The sequence below is a fragment of the Lissotriton helveticus genome, chromosome 7 (genome assembly GCF_964261635.1).
Source record: "Lissotriton helveticus chromosome 7, aLisHel1.1, whole genome shotgun sequence".
Classification (NCBI taxonomy): Eukaryota; Metazoa; Chordata; class Amphibia; order Caudata; family Salamandridae; genus Lissotriton; species Lissotriton helveticus.
Window position 1 is genome coordinate 93,705,694 of NC_136068.1, and position 18,070 is coordinate 93,723,763.

Below are 18,070 nucleotides of genomic sequence, written 5' to 3' on the forward strand. Positions count from 1 at the left end.
CTGAACTCTGCAGCAGGACCACCCTTCACTGATTTGATGTAGCTTCAAAGAGACTCGTTCTTTCAGCCTCATCATTTCAGAACTGAATCATTTTGAATATTCTATACAATGAAGCCATGTTTGCAGCTTATTTATCTTATGCAACTAACAACCATTGGTAAAGCCAATAGTCCTGGCTTGTTATAGGTGTAATGTTACTTGCTGTATTATAAGGGAGAGGTGTGGCGCCGCGGCCAGGGCGACTGACGCTGGAATCTGGGGATCACGGTTCGATCCTCAGCGCCGGCGGCAGGTTAGCCCAGCACCATTTGACTCTGGGCAATAGCTCGCTTAATCTTCCCGACGGCCCCCAGCGCCTAGAGACCCTAACGGGTGATTGTGCGCTTTACAAATGTGGATTATTATTATTATTATTATTATTATATATCTGGATGCAATGATAAAAGCAGCAAATTACCAGTCAGGTGGCACATAATGCTAAGGACAGAATTTTAGCTTGCATGTTTTAAGCCATGCTCCAATTAAATCTGCCACGCCCCTTTGAAAGACCCTCCTGTTTCTTCATCCCACTTAAAGCCCTGCCCTTACTGGTCCATTTTAGCGTCATCCTGATGGCTTTCTAATCTACATAGAGGTGTTTCTGCATCTTTTGTGTATGTTTTACTCCATCGCCCAAACTCCTACAAGCACCCGTCTCTCAGCAGCCCCCTACTCTGTTGAAGACCAGTAGTAGCAAAGGTTTTTTTAAATGTGGATCACCATTATCTGTAGCCATGTGAGAGTAACATTCAAGCAAAAGACACCTCGAAATAGGCTAATCAGTCATTACGAATGTGCCTATTTGTCAAACTTTACCTAAATCCAGTTGTAGGATCGTGGAATCATGAAGTGTGTGCTGTAGAAGGATTGCAATAATTCCACATTTTAGGCCTGGGCGGTAAATTCCGTTCCGTTTGCGTAATTTGGGTAATTACGCGTTCCGCGGAGAACGCGAAATTCCCCAAAAATCTGCGTTCCGCGACTTTGTGAATTTTGTTGCTTGTTCGCTTCTCAAATGCGTGTTCGCGAGATATTTCCCCGTGAGCACGCAAACAGAGATTGCGAACAGTAAAAAGCATCGCAAACAAGCAATTCTGCGTATTCGCGGAATTTCTGCATGTTCGCGGAGATTTTTTACCGTTTTGCAGAGATTTGCGTAACGCGATTACGCAAATTCCGCCCATCTATCACTGCCTTCCAAACAGCCCATATGTGCTTTATCAGATATGTTGATCGCTTGAAGGTGTTCTCCTGAACTACTGAAGTTGGTGAGAAGTGGATAGTAATGGCTCCTTTTTTAAATTGAATAATTCCTCTTAAATTTAGATCTGCTGAGTGTTCAGCTGTTCTTCCCCCCTGTGCTGTAGCTCCTCCGCCTCGGGCACCTCACACTGAGATTTCCTTGATGCATACCTTATCTTATGTGCCTTTGGGATTCAAGCATTTTCTGTGCCCCTGGTACATCCAGAGAAAGACTGTTCATTTGACAGTAGGCACAACATTGTGGTCTTCTGCATTACCACACATTGCATGATATTCAGTGCGTGGATCAGCTTTCCAGTAGGCAATGCTGTCCAAAGGGATGGGAGGGAATGAGGAAGAGGCCAGCAGGCCGAAAATAAAAGAGAAATATCAACTTATCAATTTTGTTCATTGCGCATGCGATTATTGTGCTTTCATCTATTGAGTGGCAAGTGCTTGAGGTTGGAGTATTGGGTCTCTGATCTTTTTGATCAGTTTTTGGGGGAGGTGGGACCCGGCTGAGGGCATCCACGAGCAGTCTGCTCTTTAACCCCTTCGGGGCTGATGACGAGCTCAGCTCGTCATGAGCGTAACCTGCCGTGCGCTCACGCGGTAATTTTAAAATTGCCGCGTACAGCGGGAAAAGCCGCCGCAGCGATGCAGTTAAGCAAAGGCAGCCGTCTGGACCTGCCCGCCTTGTAGTAGTGAGGTAGATGGCACCGCATGCAGCTCTCTGGGCATCTCAAGTGGGCACCAGGAGCAGGCACCCTGGAACTGTCCGCCTTGAAGGAGGGCGGGAGATGGCACCGCACGCAGCTCTCCGGGCATCTCGAGCAGGCACCAGGAGCAGGTGCCCTGGGCATGCCCGCCTTGGCGAAGGGCGGGAGATGGCACCGCGTGGCTCAACAGTCTCCTTCAAGAAGCTCGTACATTAAGGGCTTTGTGCTCAGCCTAGCTCTCCATTTGAACATATTTGTGTTTTAGATATATATACCCCATATCTCTCGTCCTATTAGTTGTTTTTTAGAACTGGATGTGCTTTTAGCTGGAGAGCGCTCGAGACTGCTTGTACATGCTGTACTGAGCCATCGCTTCCAATTAATTTGTTTTTTGTGTGTTTCTTTTTCCTTTCATGGCCTGGAATAGTCAGAACATTTCCTTGAAAAAATGTCCAACTCTACAATGTTGATACTGCCATTAGTCGGGTTTTGCCTTGATTGATCCATGTACGAAAACACTCGAGTAATTGAGCCCAGATGTGCTGCTGTTCGTTGCTGCGTTACAAAAGGGGGTGGTGATGGACGGAGCATCTGAACCAATCAAACACTCACCCCCAGTCGAAAGATCTCGGTTTAATCCATCACCGTTCTTTAGCCCACTCTGCCACCTCAGTTCAGACATGGCCATATGCAAATCAGTCTGACCCTGTGCCTCATGGGAACAGTCCAGCCCGAACTGCCAAGCCATGCCTTCCATGGACCGGAAACCAGTTTCTGGTTACAGCCATCTTCAGCCCGGCTTGCTTGAATCTAGTGGCAAAGTGAGCAAGGGACTCACGTCTGAGCATACCCTGCCACACTTATGGCGGCCAAAGCGGTACAAAAGGGGGTGGTGATAGACAGAGCATCTGAACCAATCAAACACTCACACCCAGTGGAGCTGTGCTCATGACGAGCTGAGCTCGACATAACTACCGCGGAACGCCCACGCAGGGATAATTCCCCTCCTGTGCGGGGCGTTCCATTGTGTGGGCGGAGTCATGACGAGCTCAGCTCGTCATGAGCACAGCTCCACTGTGCCTCAAGACGAGCTTAGCTCGTCACGAGCACCGCGGCACCGAGCGCGGCCCTCCGCGCCACGGGGACATTAGCCCCGCAGCGAAGGGGTTAAGTGGGGCAAAGCTCCTCTTCTCCAATGGAGGAGCCACCATTGCTAGGGACTCTTATCATGTTTCGGCAAATTTACGGTAATGCATTGTATGGTATGGTATGGGCATGCACAGGGAGATAGTAAAGCTTGGCACAGAATTGAAACGGTATGGGATAGAGATAGGTATAGTGTGGTATGGTATGAATATTATGGCATGAGTACGTTATGGCTATGGCATGGTACTGCCTAGGTATGGGAATAGTATATGCATGGTACGACTTGAGTATAGGGCTTCTATACTAGAATATCGACGTCAGCGTCTGTACACCCATAAATTTGCAGTGGAATTAAGAATAAGAATAATTGCAGAATCCCACCTCTAAATGAGTCGTATACAGACACTTTGGTGTCTGTGGAGGAGTATCTGTCTTCATCGTACAAAACTCAAAATAAGCAAAACTTGCCACCCTCAAAACTGCAGTACATCCTTTACACAGATTCACACTCCATTGCCAGGTAACCAGTAGATCGGCAATCCAGGATAACATGTAAAATTTGTGAAGAGGCCGTGACGTGGCATTATCACCATGTAGACGCGTGTTGTGCATCAAAAGCGTGTGCCTGACCATGTAACCCATGGATTCAATCCTGTGCAATTAACCGTGTCACCACACATATATGTATATTTGTCCTTTGAATAATACCCTTGAGACATTGTTGTTTGCTATATGACCATGTGACCCGGCATGGTCCAGGCACCAGCCTCCAGTTGCAATCTTCTGAAAGAGGCACTCTTCTGCAGGTGGCTTTAGAGACAGAAAATATGCAGGTCAAAACTCAAGATATTGGTACTCAAAAGAGAGATGACAACGCCAAGATCTGTCGGTGCACCTGAAATTGTCCAGAACGCATCTTAATGATTATAGCATTGACACAGGTAGACCCTTCCAATTAGAAAGCGGCATCATTTCAAGCATAAATGTTGTTAATCAAATTTGTCCGATGAATCCTAAAAGGATGGTTCCTAAATGAATCCTTGCAGAAACGTCCAGCATGTTTACGCGAGAGGATTTCTAAAACTGTGCTAATGTACTTTGCATTAGCATCTAGCTGATGGACGTCAACACACTTAAAGTAATTAATTAGAAGCCAGGAAGACGGGAGAAATTGCCTTCTTCTGCTTTCTTGTAGGATTCATAAAGCAAGCAGAATGGAAATAATTGCTTGGGTGACCATTGTGAGTATTTCTAGAGTGTGACAATCGCTTGGTTGTCGTTGAGGTCTGGCTAGTACAGATATCGCTAGAAAGGCATCTACTTGGCTGAATTAGCAAAGAGATGGGTGTTAAGAAGCTTGTGGAAAGTTGAGTGAGACCTCAGTGTTCCAGAGTAAAGTAAGCAAGGAATTTCACTAAGACAAGGATATGATTTTTGGAACTGTGCACAGCTGTTGTGGTTTTCCCAGCATTTAAAATCATTGATGCATTGAAAACCATGAATCCATTAACTAGCATGTCAATCATTAATTCAGTGTGTCTGTCATCAATGCAGTGTGGTAATTGGAGATGCAGTGTGTCAATCAATGATGAAACACTTTGGTCATCAGTGCGGCCTGCCAATCACCAGTGTAGTGTAGGATTACAGATGCAAACATCAGTCATGATGCATTTTGTCGGTGATCAATGCAGAGTGTCATTAATCAGTGTTGTGGGTCAAGGATTCGCCGCTGCAATGTTGAGGCTACCATTCCTACCTTGCAGAATCAGAATCCTTCTGTGAAAAAGGGCACATATGGAGAAAATTATGTTACGGCTGATATTTGGCGCATTATACAATACCACCCTTTTCTACATCATACCTCTGGTGTCCAATTTACCATAGGATTCCCAATTGTTTTAGCTGCTCGTAAAACAGTGATACGAATTGGAACCGAAACCTATGTCATGGAATGGACGTGATTGGGTGTTGCCGAAATTGCTTGTGATGTGTGATAGCACTCCCACCACCACTGTTGTGGAAGCCGACACTTGCGGCTTGGTTTCCACTGCAGGAATATTGGTAGCATCCCACCCCATCACTTCTAAGATAAAGACATAGGGCCCGACTCACAAAGAGCCCCCGCACTTGTGGCAGAAACTGTGCATTGGTGGCAGAATCTCCGCACTTATAGCGGGATCACCGCAATGAGAAACTGCAGAACGACGATCCCAACACGAGTGCGAGGATGCCGCCACGGGTGCAGAGATCCCACCACGGCTTTGGAGCCTCCGCCACAAATGTGGCAATCCCACCACTAGTGCAGAGATCCCACCACGAGTGCTGCGATGTAACCATGGCTTCACAGCCTCCACCAGGAGTGCGGCAATCCCACCACGAGTGCGGAGATCCCACCATGACTTCAGAGCCTCCACCACGAGTGTGGTAATCCCACCACGTGTGGGTAGATCCCACCATGGCTTCAGAGCCTTCACTACGAGTGCGGCGATCTCACCACGAGTGCGTAGATCCCACCATGGCTTCAGAGCCTCCACCACGAGTGGGGCGATCTCACCACGAGTGCGTAGATCCCGCCATGGCTTCAGAGCCTCCACCACGAGTGCGGCGATCCCACCATGAGTGCGGCGATCTCATCACAAGTGTGGCGATTCCACCACGAGTGTGGAGATGCCGCCACGGGTGCCCATATCCCACTACAGCTCCGGTGAATCATGAAAGCAGCAAAAGGAACAGAAAGTAAACTAATATCAAACAGCCATGTTTACTTTATGGAGTATTCACTCATAGCCCTTGCACACAAAACCATGTAATTTTTTCATGAAAATTAAGCACAAATACGCAAATGTTTTGAAATATTTTTTTCAGGTTTCCCGCGTAAAAGTTTGACCCAAGGACATTCCTCGCATAAATAAGTCGGATACCATCAGAACACTGGTTTGTCCAGAAAATGTCCGCCAGTAATGTCAATTTCTCCTTGAAACAGCCTCTTGAAACCAAAAAATGAAACAAAATTGCATACCGCTAAATTTCAAAAAATTTAATTAATTTTGCACATGAGTCAAATTAAAATTTCACCCAGGGACGTTAGCAGCAATACATGGGTGGCTGTTGAGGACATATGGAAGTGAAAATGAGATTGATCTGTGATGTCATGGTAATTGAGGAGACTGTGATGTTGATAGAGATCGCAGGTCACCTGGCCAATAATTTTCACCATACACATACCAGGCCCATATTTTTCCAATTTATCATATACATTAATCGGGTGACCTAACAACTCTTCTACCAGTAACCCTGGTTCCTTCCTATTTTATTTCTATTGTACCCGACTTCCCAATCCACCGTTACGGGTACCTATGATCCACAATGGATCAGGGAGCTAGCTGTAAAAGAAAAGCAGGCAAAATACAAATACCAACTTTATTTCTCTTACTTCATCAAATAACCACAGACTACTGGGAAGTTTTAAAAGTTTATCTTAGAAATCAGTTTCTGAGTGTATACATTTTACAACGAGAAGGCAATCTATAATCAGAATAATGAAGAGCACATAACCATATAAAAGAAAAACTAAGGCAACCATTTATGAGTCTATAAGAAAGTTATAACAATGCGATCTACTAAATAGATTTTTAGAAAATGGATCACGAACTAGACATTTATGGTTTTAGAAAATACTGCAAGGTAAGATTAAAAATCCTATACATCTATAGGGGGGAAAAATGGAACACGCTATAGTTCTAGCATCATTACGTAAATCAGATTTCAGGAGAAAATTATATACCACAGTTATGATTCAGAAACAGTATGGAGAGAATGTGTTCTAAAAGGTAGGGAAACACAGGAACATGCTAAGGAAAAATATACTGTGTGATTTTTATAGTAGGTTGCGGAAAGCATGGAAAATTAACGTATTCAAAGAAATGTCTTTATTAAAGCAAAGACAGGAAAATAGAAGGTGCAGTATAGAGTTTTCGCACTATATTTACCTAGAAAGGTGTGCAGACCAACCCTGGCCACGGATCAGTCAAGGACAGGAAATACCCCAAGGAAGGACAGTCATCTATGGGACAGCAGGTGCAGATTGGACACCCCAGGACAGGACAGGAAAACCAGATTAGGATCAGGACAGGACCACCAAGGCACGACCAGCACCCGCAGTTCGGAAGCAACGCCTGCGCTCCACCCTCTCTGCAGCTATCAGTCAGAACCCCGATTGGGTTAGCGTACTCCCCAGCAAAGTGCTCCGCCAGCACTTAAGGTTTAGTAAAACCTTTAGAGTCTATTGTCAAATTCGGACAGAGTGCTCCGCAGCGCTCTGTATTCAGTCACCTATTGAGTGCGTTGGGTCAGTGACAGGTCAGCTATTCAGACAAGTCTGACAATTTCTCCAGCTAAACCTAGGCTAGTTATACTGTTTTCGGGTCAGTGTACCACCCCCCAAATGTTGCAAGTGTCAGAATCCCCAATTTCGATTGGTTCCCAAGTAGGATAGGTCAACACACCAATCAGAACAAACTTCTACAAGCCTAAATTTCCATTTTCTGAGACCGCCTAGCAGGTTTGGGGTTCTCACGATAGAAATAACAGAATACAATAAGGAATTACAATTGTATCGAGTGACGAACGATTCAGCTCCATCTTGCTGGGTCAGAGGTTGTGTTCACAGGAGCCTCTTGACTAGGCTGCCAGCTGGCTGAGTTCCACTGCTCAAGGTTGACTTCTCCCTGGCTGCGCGACATGCGCAGTAGGGACCTTCAAGATGGTTCACGTCTCACTCAAAACCCCCAATATCGCGGTACATGAAAAGTAAGCGAAAACAAATTAAAACATAGAAATAAATGAATTCACCATATACCATGAAAAGCTACTTCATACTTCTCACATCAGTAAAATATACTATTGCATTATAGTTAGTGCAACAGACGATGACACGAGAGCATCTGCACAAGCTTCACCACGTTATGACACTGACAGCCATTTTTTAAATGCAAGCACGCATGCGCACATTTTCCCACCAGAACTGCAACTACGTCACGTCACGTGAGTGTGACCAACGCATGCGCAGAAGCAAACCCTCAAGCGGCGGCCATTTTAAGGGCACGAGTTATTCGTATTAGTAAACACATAGGCAAGCGTCACTAAGATACATGCATATCCAAAATAAAGGAAATTTGTAAAACATACGGGTTGCATTACAGGATTATAAGTTATTCGAGGTTCTTGATTTAAGCAAGTCGCGTAATATGCGAAAACTTGCTTCATCAATGTCACTTCTGCTAGTTCTAGAAGTTTGGCGAATTGAAGTTTGTAGCTTTAATTGGATGAAATCAGGGACAGTTCGGTTTTGTATTTCGCTTTGTTTCTGCTGTCTTTAGGCTTAAACACAAACAATCTAGTGATCCTGTGAGAAAATAAAATGTGTTTATTAAATGTCATAAACTCTCAAACTGCCATTTACATAAAGATTGTCGTAATGGGTGTCATGGGAGTGTGTGGGAGTCTGAAAGAGAGGCATTAGCTCGTGGGCTGTCTTAGCTTATGAGTTTAACATGATTTCCTTTAATGACAACTGCAATAAGCAAGAGCTGATGATGGCTGCAGGAGCTGCTCCCTGATTCAGTCATTCCACTGGAGGGCGGGGGCGTGTAATGAATGGAATGGGCAATTATGGACCATTAATGACCAGCCTCAAAAGCCCTTAATGTCTTCAGTGCGTGCAGAGGCAGGATCTGCAAACATTAGGTTAGAGGAGGAGGAGGGTGATGTTGAGATGGTATTCCTGGGGAGAGGAGGGGGCTGTGTTGCTTTTCCTGGCCTACTAGCAGGAGTTATAATGCAGTAGTAAGTGTGTGTGCCTGCTGCACAACGCTATTTCTATGAGTAGTTGTCTTACGTCAGGCGTAAAAGCGTATCACACATGAATATTGGAGCATGATTCACAATGCATTTTATGTGAGTAGTTGTGCCTTACTCCTGTCTTATATATATGAATTATAAATGAATATTGAGACACAAGTCTAAAAGCATTTATGAGAGTATCTGAGTCTTACTCCTGTCTTATGTGTGAAGTAGGGGTGGGCGGAATTTGTGTAATCGCGTTACAGAAAATAACCGCAAAATGGTAAAAAATCTCCGCGAACACGCAGAAATTCCGCGAACACGTGGAATTGCTTGTTCGCGATGCTTTTTTACTGTTCGTAGTCAGTGTTTTGCGTGCTCGGGGGGGGAAATATCGCGCGAACACGCATTTGAGAACGCGAACAAGCAAAACATTTTGCAAAGTCGCGAAAGGCATAATTTTCGGCACTTTCCCGTTCTCCGTGGAACGCAAAATTACCCAAATTTCGCAAATACCGCGAGCGGAACGGAATTTACCGCCCAGGCCTAGTGTGAAGTACTGATAAACGTTTATGAGTAAATCATGGTTACTCGATGTCCTGATTCAGAAAGCTGTTTTCCATGAGAATGAATGTCTTGCTACTAGAACTTCAGGCGTTGGTCACAGCTAAGAGTGAAGTAAGACTTGTGTAAGGGCCACTACATCATTATTTAGAGCCATACCCTGGCAACTCATTGTTCCAGTCACTACTTGACATGCTGATGCTACTGCCATTGGCACTGAATCATGTGTGTCCTGTACTATTGTATTGGACAGACCTCACCTCAGACCCATGGAGGCACCAGCATAGCTTTCCCTTCCAGTGTGGGTCCCCTTCAAAGCCAGCATCATCCAGCATCTCCAGCCCTGACCCAGCAGGAGGGGGCAGCTGTAACAGATGTGCATAGTCAGGTGAGAGTGGTTGTCCTATCCTGTTCCTGGATGCCCGCCCTTGCGGCCAAGGTGTGCGGTCCACGCGTGGGAAGATAAAACGCATCATTATATTCTATTTTAGTTCAAAGTACTGAGATGGACAGCAGAAAGCGTATTTGTGTTTTTACTTGACTGCTCATAAATGAAATGTATTTTTTATTTAATAGTGCAGTTAAAAGATCAGGTTTAGATGCGTTGACACCTCTGTGGAGAAAGAACTGCAAAGTTTGCAACCCTAGAATTATTTGACAGCTTCCAAGAAATGTAGGAAGCTAATCTTTGCTGCCCTTATAAAATAATCATTTTCTGCTTTCTCAGAAATGAAGCCCAATGACTGTAGGCATCTGGAGTTACAAGAACCGTATGAATCTGCATGAATGCCCCTGGCTATGTAGACTAGACATTGGCTGTTGGAATCTCTCTTGATGGCTGTTGAAAAGATCTCATTACTTTGGGTAAAAATGTGCTGTAACATTTGGCCCATTGGAGTAAATCTTAGCCATAAATTTTCTGGACAGATGCATTTATTTGTAAGACACTATCATTATGTGCCTAATGTCACCACTTTCTACAGCGTATGCGGAGAAGAATTTATAAATTCCTGATGAAGGACTGCCAGGCTGAAACACATATGCTAATTTGTTTTCATAGTGCATATTCAGGAGCATCAGAATAGTGTTTACCATCTTTGCGTAGAATATTTATTGGGTTGTGTGCATGCTTTATGATTGAAATCTTTTATTGTTTTGTGCCAACTGGCATGGTAAATGACTTATCCAATATACCTTTCGGCTATTCTGCAAGAATCAATAACCGGACAAACAACTTAACAATAGAATTTAAGAAAAGGACAATGTAACACAAGATGGTCGCACTCCCTCCCACCCCTCCCACACTCATTTGGATCTGTTGTCAGCTTCATTACACTTCTATGCTAGTCTACGGGTTTACCCCAATACCGTTCTTATCTAACCGGTTGGAGAGTCGGAGAACTCGCAGATACTTAGGGCATGTCAATTCCCAAAAGCTCCTTCTTGATTAGGAGAATATATGGTTTCCAGAGGTCTCGGTATGAAGCCCGATTGTTTTAATACATGAGTGTAATTTTCTCCATCCCGAGGACGTACCAGAGACGATGATACCACCCCAGTTGCGTTGGAAATTGAGTGGGTCCCCAATGGGATAGTATATTTTGTAAGGCTGCCCCTACCGTGCTCCCGATTTGCTTTCCTCTCAAGGATTTCAGGGGGTAAGAGAGTGGGTTGGGCAAACCTAGCAAGATGTGTGAGGGAAATCTGGGAAGCTGGGTTTCCAAATGACGATCTATATCATCTAGCGTTAGTGTCCAATAGTCTTGGATCTGTGGGCATCCCCAGAGCAAGTGTACTAGTGTCCCAGACTCCCTGCACCCCCTCCAGCAACGCAAGCCTTTGGTGGGGTCCAATTTGTGCAGTCGCTCCAGGGTGAGGTACCAGTAAGTTATTTCTCAGTGAGAGCTGTGTGACGAGCAGTATGACGGGCCCTGTAATATATATTCTCCTATTCTTTGTATGTTAGCCGTCTTCCTAGCTCTCTTTACCATCTGACATGGTTGGGCTTGTGTTTATATATCGTGGCCTTAAGCAGTTGGGCGTATCTTGTTGAGATCGGGCTTTTCTCTGAGGTTTCCGTGATCAGCCATTACTCGTAGTTTGTAAGATATCTATGAATATTGGTTTTGTTGTCTGGGTTTAAGAGCCAGTGTCTGAATTGTAAATACTCTAGGCATTGTCTCAGGGAGTCCAAAGTCCGCACGCAATTGGGTAAATGGGATTATCCCTTCCTCATCTATCATGTGCCCCATAGAACGACATCCAGATTGGCGCCATGATGTTAGCTGAGAAGGAAAGGAGATGAGTCCGCTACGGGAGCTACATCAATTCCAGGCTTCCATGGTTGTTTTGGTGATAGACGAGAGGTATCGGCTCTGTGGCCTGTGTTTTTTCTTCAGGAAAGGGATCCTCCATAGAGAGGTTCCGGCTACCGCCCTGTCCTGGAAAAGTAAGTGTCGCTCTGACTCCTCCTTATTGCATTCCGCCAGATATCATATCTGGGAAGCATGGAAATAAAGTTGAATGTTCGTGATCCTCAGGCCACGCATGTTTGTGGGTAGGAAGCTCTGTTCCTTTCGCATGAAGGACTTTTTCCCATCCCACACGAAGCGATGTAGCTCGGTTTGCAACTTCTTAATCATCCCTGCTGTGGGGGTCATGGGGAGTTTTTGGAATATATATAAAGGATCCTAAGCAGGATTGTCATTTTAATGTTGCGGCCCTCCCGAGCCACGAGATAGGGGAATGCCCCCATCGCCCCAATTCCGATCTAATTTGTCTGTATAGTGATTTGTAATTGATACTGGATGTCTTGTGCAGTGATGGTGCCAGGTGTATCCCCAGGTATGGCACTGAGTCTTTGGTCCAGTGTATGGGAAATAGCGTTGCTAGTTTGGTTACAATGTCTGGGGGCCAGGCGAGGCTAAGTGCTTGTGAATTGTCGACATATATTCGGAAACCCGAAACGGATACGAAGGTCTCGATCTCTGAAAGAAAAGCGGGGCGTGCATGCTTTAAAGACATATTCCTGTCCTGGTATTTTGTTCCTTGATTAGTAAGCCCAATGAGCATTCTTGAGGACCGGTGCTTAATGAGAGCTGCCACAAGGTGAAGGCAGATGGTGATATTTTGCCCAAGGTCTGCATTTTTTAGGGCCCTGCGCTCGTGCAGAAAAATTAATTTATAGATTATGAAGTGGCAGCTAAATATGGCTATGCAATGACATGGAGCAAATCTGGAGCTGCTGTACTTTCTCTTTCCTAGGAAGGTGATATTATTTATACATAGTGGCAGGTTGATTCCTCCTTGTAAAACTCACTGACAGGTCTGAGCTTCATGCAATAAAATCTAAACTACACATTTTGCAAGGTCTGTAACACGCTCTCAGTAGTGTTGCCGCTTTGCTAAAGCTACACTTGAAATACGAAATCACAGTTTGTCAATTTAGCATCTCCAAAGGATATGAAAAAAAAGAAATGCTATGTTATCAAGAGTTAATGGCTGATTAGCCATTCCTGAGTTAGCTCAATCTGAGTTCTGCAGTTTGTGTTTACAAACAAACCTGTAAAGCACTAAAGTCCAGACACATCGGAATAATCCACCATTAGTTGGGTTCTCAGAAGGCGGGGACGATTTCATTTATTACAAAAGGCAACAAACCTTGGTGAATATAGGCCGGGGGGGTGAAATTGCTTTGTGTGCGATTCATTTTGACATTGTCATGGTTTGCTGCGATATTTTCCCTCCTTTCATACAAAAGATGCTGAGATGGTGTGCTCTTGCATTGAGACATCCCTACAAACTCTGGTTCCCCAAAGCATCCATATGTCCCACGACTAAACAACTTCCATTGGGCTGCACAAAGACAGAGCCACCTACACAAATCAATTCGACCGACTCCCAACCTAACTTTGTAACTCCAGCTGTCTTCAGAAGGGCTGGAGCCAACATTTATGACTTGTCTTCTTTTCTTCATATGTAGGACGCCTGACTAGTTTTGCCCTAGGTGTGGTTCTTGCCTCCTAATTCGACTGAGAGAGCACAAGTTTGGGAAAAAAAATGTATAAGTACAACATATTTACAAGCACGTAGTTAGTTTAAACATGCTTTTGCACACGAGTGTTTTATATTTAGAAGTGAAATACACAGAGTGTCTTATATTCAGTAGTGAAATGTATAAAATGTTTAAGTAGAGTAACCATAATCATAACTGTGTGAGATTAATGTAGAAATGTTGGAATGAATATGAAAACCTCATGTTCTCATGTTAAAGGAATCATGTTAGAGTTGAATAGAACTCTAAAAATCCAGTATATTGTGTAGGCCTTAGGGCAATTCACAGCAAATCTAAACGTGCTGCTAAAATAATGTGAGATGGAGTTAATCTGGTTCTTCCACAAATGTATTATCGAATTAAGTTTAAAATCTATGCTTTATAGATGTGTTATTTTAGAAACGTATGCTAGTTAAGAATGTTGCTGTTTAAATCAAGTTAATGTTTTAAGAGTGCAGGGACCTGCTTCATGTAAATCAAGTAGGCCTGAACTGATAATGTCATATCGTTTGAACTGCCATGTGCTCGTTAGGGAAGAAGTCGAGAGGTGTCCAGCACCGAGCTTCGAGTGTGTTTTACGACCTAAAGATATGGTGGAGTCTGGAATTTGAGGCCCACTGCAGGACGAACTGTATGCAGGTGCGAGGGTCCTAATCAGCTCGAATGAAAGGGACTTTGTTCAGTGGCGCCTTGCGCAGGCCTGTAGGAGTTTCCAGGAATTTAGGGGGTATCGGCGCATTGGAGAAGAAGCCTGGGAACCAAGGTCAACTTTAACGAGGGTCTTCAAGAGTACCATCATGGAGTTTACCGCGCAAAGATGTACCACGTGAGGGGCGTCCCAAGGGGCGTTCCTACCAGAAATGTGATTTGATATTAGGGAAAGCGACTCGGGAGGAGGGCAGAGCAGATGATTTTTGGGAGCCTAAGGAAGCGGATGGGTAGGCAGATAGGCTGATCAGGAGAGACCCATTATCAGAGAAGAGACAAAGAGAAGTGCGTGATCTTCTTAGGAAGTCACCACGGCTGACACCTAGAGGGGTAAAGATCTTGTTAAGTAGGGATGTCACTTAGGATAGTGTAGGGACAGACTAACCTTAATTTTCTTTTCTGTAATGACTTTGAGGTTGCAACTTGTATCCATTTTGGCAACCCTTATGGTTTTCGAGCTTGTACTTATTATTTTGTTTTTCAGACTCAGACTATTCAAAAAGTTCATGTTCATAGTGATACCGATTTATCTTCTGAATCTCATTTTGAGAAGTTTGTATCTTCAGTTATCTTTGACTTTATATTAAATCTTTGAAACTTAAAATTTGGTCAGTGGTCCTTTAGAGTGGTGTAAGTTCTTAAATTGATTGACTTATTGTAAGATTACCTTTTACTCAATGACAGGTACCAACGATTCAGTCGACTTAGTTTGGGATTTGGTAAGGTAACTAGTAACCAGTAATCCTGCGTTAGCAGTTGGTAGCAGAGTGAGGATGGTTATCTTCTTGAGGAAGGTAATCTAGAGAGGTTAGTTTACCCCAAGGCCCGAGACGTCGAAAGACGAGCAGCGGAAGAATCGTGTGCCGAAAGGTGAAGACGGTGCGAGAAAAGCAGCAGTATCGGAGGAGAGTGAGTATAAAAAGGGTCATGCGTGAACAGATTGCGGTGTTTTGTGTTGTATTTGTATTGTAATGTCTTGCGGAGTTGAATGCCTGTAGTGTGAATGAGAGAAGGTTGTGAGCGCGCGCAACCTGGTAAGCTGGTTACCTGGTAAACGGGTGAACTGGTGAAATCTTAAGTTCAGGCCAGAGCTTAAGTGGTTTTGGGTGTATCGAACATCCAGGGTAGTTGTCGACCATAGTACGGAGGTCACGAGGTACCATTGACCGCCGTGGATCCAAGATAGGGGGAGTGTAAGAGTGAGTGTATGAGTAACGGACGCTGGTCGAAAGTTACTGCGTGTGAGTAACCTATCGGAGAAGGCGATTGTCTGGAAGTAAACGGAAAGACATTTCGTCAAGTTAAGGTGACAACTACAGAAAGACTGTGGGCGTACAGTCAAGAAAGGTGATCGCTTGGACGGAAGTAATCATTTTTCAGAGTATGAATGGAACGCGTGCATGACCGAGGAGACGAGCTGAGAAAGGAGGGGAACTGCTGCGAAGGGGGACGGGTGACGTCGGCTAGAGCCGCGCAGTGATTGAGCGGTTGGTGTGACGTTAGTTAAGAGCCGCGCTCTGGTTGGGCGGCTAGAGTGACGTCGGAGGAAAGTTGCGTACGGATAGGCCAGTTAGTGAGAACGGGGCTGAGATTGGTGGAATATCATCAGGAAGTAAACGAACGCGGAGAAAGAGCGAAATCATGAAGTGTTTTAAGTGTTTGAAAGGGATTTTTAAACGTAAACGAAGTGAACATTATTATGGGGAAGAGGCTCCGCCGGAGGGTACGCCAGCTCATTATATGGCAACGAATGTTGGGCTGCATACGATATTATGGATTGGGGCTTGGAATAAGCTTACGGAAGGGAATGAGGAAATGCAGTTCCCGAGGTACGGGACGTTTAAGTTAGAGGTGTTACATCGGCTAAAAGCAACCATGTCCTCATTGAAACCCTCACCCAGACCAACACAGTTTGAGGCCCTTAATGCATGGATTAGGGCTGCACACGACAGAAATCTGAACAGGCGTCAACAAAGACTGACGCGATCGGTAAGAGCAGTGCGAGATTCTAAATGGGATGAGGAAGCAAAGCGGTGGAGGGTACAGGTTATTGAGGTGGAAAAAATGTATCCGATGAGGGAGGTGGCAGGAGGAGGAGGAAACCTCATGGAAGAAGACGAGGAAAGCGAGTCGGAGGACAATCTGATAAACAGATTGTTAATGGATAGACCACCTCCGAGAGTGGGGGTGATAGAAGATAGAGGGCTCGCAAGGGAAGATGGGAATACCATAGAGGGGTATACACCACTCCCTATATCGGAATGGACACCTACCAAAGGTGGGGAGACACCTCAACCTAGCACAGTACAGAGTGTAGTGGGAAGGGTTGTGGTGCAGAAAACGCCAGCCACCGAAAGGGTTGAGTCCTTTGGATTGCCAGATGCTCTTCAGGTGCCTGTTACCATAGGACCTATAGTATCGATCTATAACCCAGAGAGAGATAGAGAGGAAGAACAGAGGCAATTGGATAGAGAAAGGATCGAGATGGAAAGGAGGAATAACGTGACAAATGCATGGAAGCAATTGCCAGGTTCGGTAACGTGGAATACCCCATTAGATACATCTGTGGGTCCCAACACAGGACAGGGAGGTCAGAGAGGACCGATGGACCTAAGGGGACCGCGGCCAAGGCCCTATTCAGAATTAAGAGCTGATTTGAGGGAGTGGGACGGGTCCGCAATATCCCCGAGCAACAGGACAAGAACAGAACCAGAGTGGGAAACTAGAGGTAACGGGACTGTATCTCATTGTGGGGCCAGCGAAAGTAGTCAGGGACGGGAAGGCCAAAGTCAAGAGAATAGAGGGGATACACGTCCTGCAGACCAGAGAGAACAGCAGGAACAAAATAATAGGAGTATGGAGTGTGAGGAGGTGTCTCGCCTCATGCAAAAAGAGGGAGACCAAAGAACGCAAGAGTACAGGGATAGGTTTAGGTGCACTCATCACTCACACGCACCTGGGGAAAATGTGCAGCACTGGCAAAGAGGGAACAGTGAAAGGTCACGTCATACATCGAGTGATCGGAGGTCACAGATGCATGAGGAAGAAAAAGGGAGTAACGGAATAGCTTACCAGGCATCCCGTGAAACTAGACAGGATGGGGAACGCGGGGCTATGAGGCACGAAGGAGTGTTTCACTATCCACCCCGAGAAGATGGAAAGGCATGGGACCTAGAGAGATGGGAGCAAGGGAGGACTCCCTTTAACTCACCAGTGCCTAGGCGCAGGACTAGGAGCTGGGACGGGAGGGATGTGGAAGGAACATCCGGAGCTGAGGTACTAAAGGCTGCGATAAAGGTTAAAAGGCTTGATGTCTCCAGTTTAAAATCCGATCTAGACGAGATTATAGAAGGAACGGTGCCTTTAGAAAGGATCGATTTGTACGAACAAGACGAATTGCTGTTCATAGCGAAGGATACTACCAGGAGAGCTAGAGCATTCCACGAGAAACTGTCTAATTTGGTCGACAGGTATGCTGTAGATTTATCTAGGACAAGGGCACTACAGAGTAACCATAGGTTACAATACTCAGACCAAGACCTAGATGAAAAGAGGACTACTGGATTGAAAACTCACATAAGGGAGTTGATATCTGGGATAAGAGTGTGGAGAGAACTGGACAAATGGGAAGAAAGGTGGTCAAAAAAGGGCACGGTTAGGCGAAGTACAAATGTGATGACCCCTGAGGGAAGGGTAATGCAGATGCAGGCATTCCCTTTGCGAGAAATATCAAATGGAAATTATGTACATGTGCCCT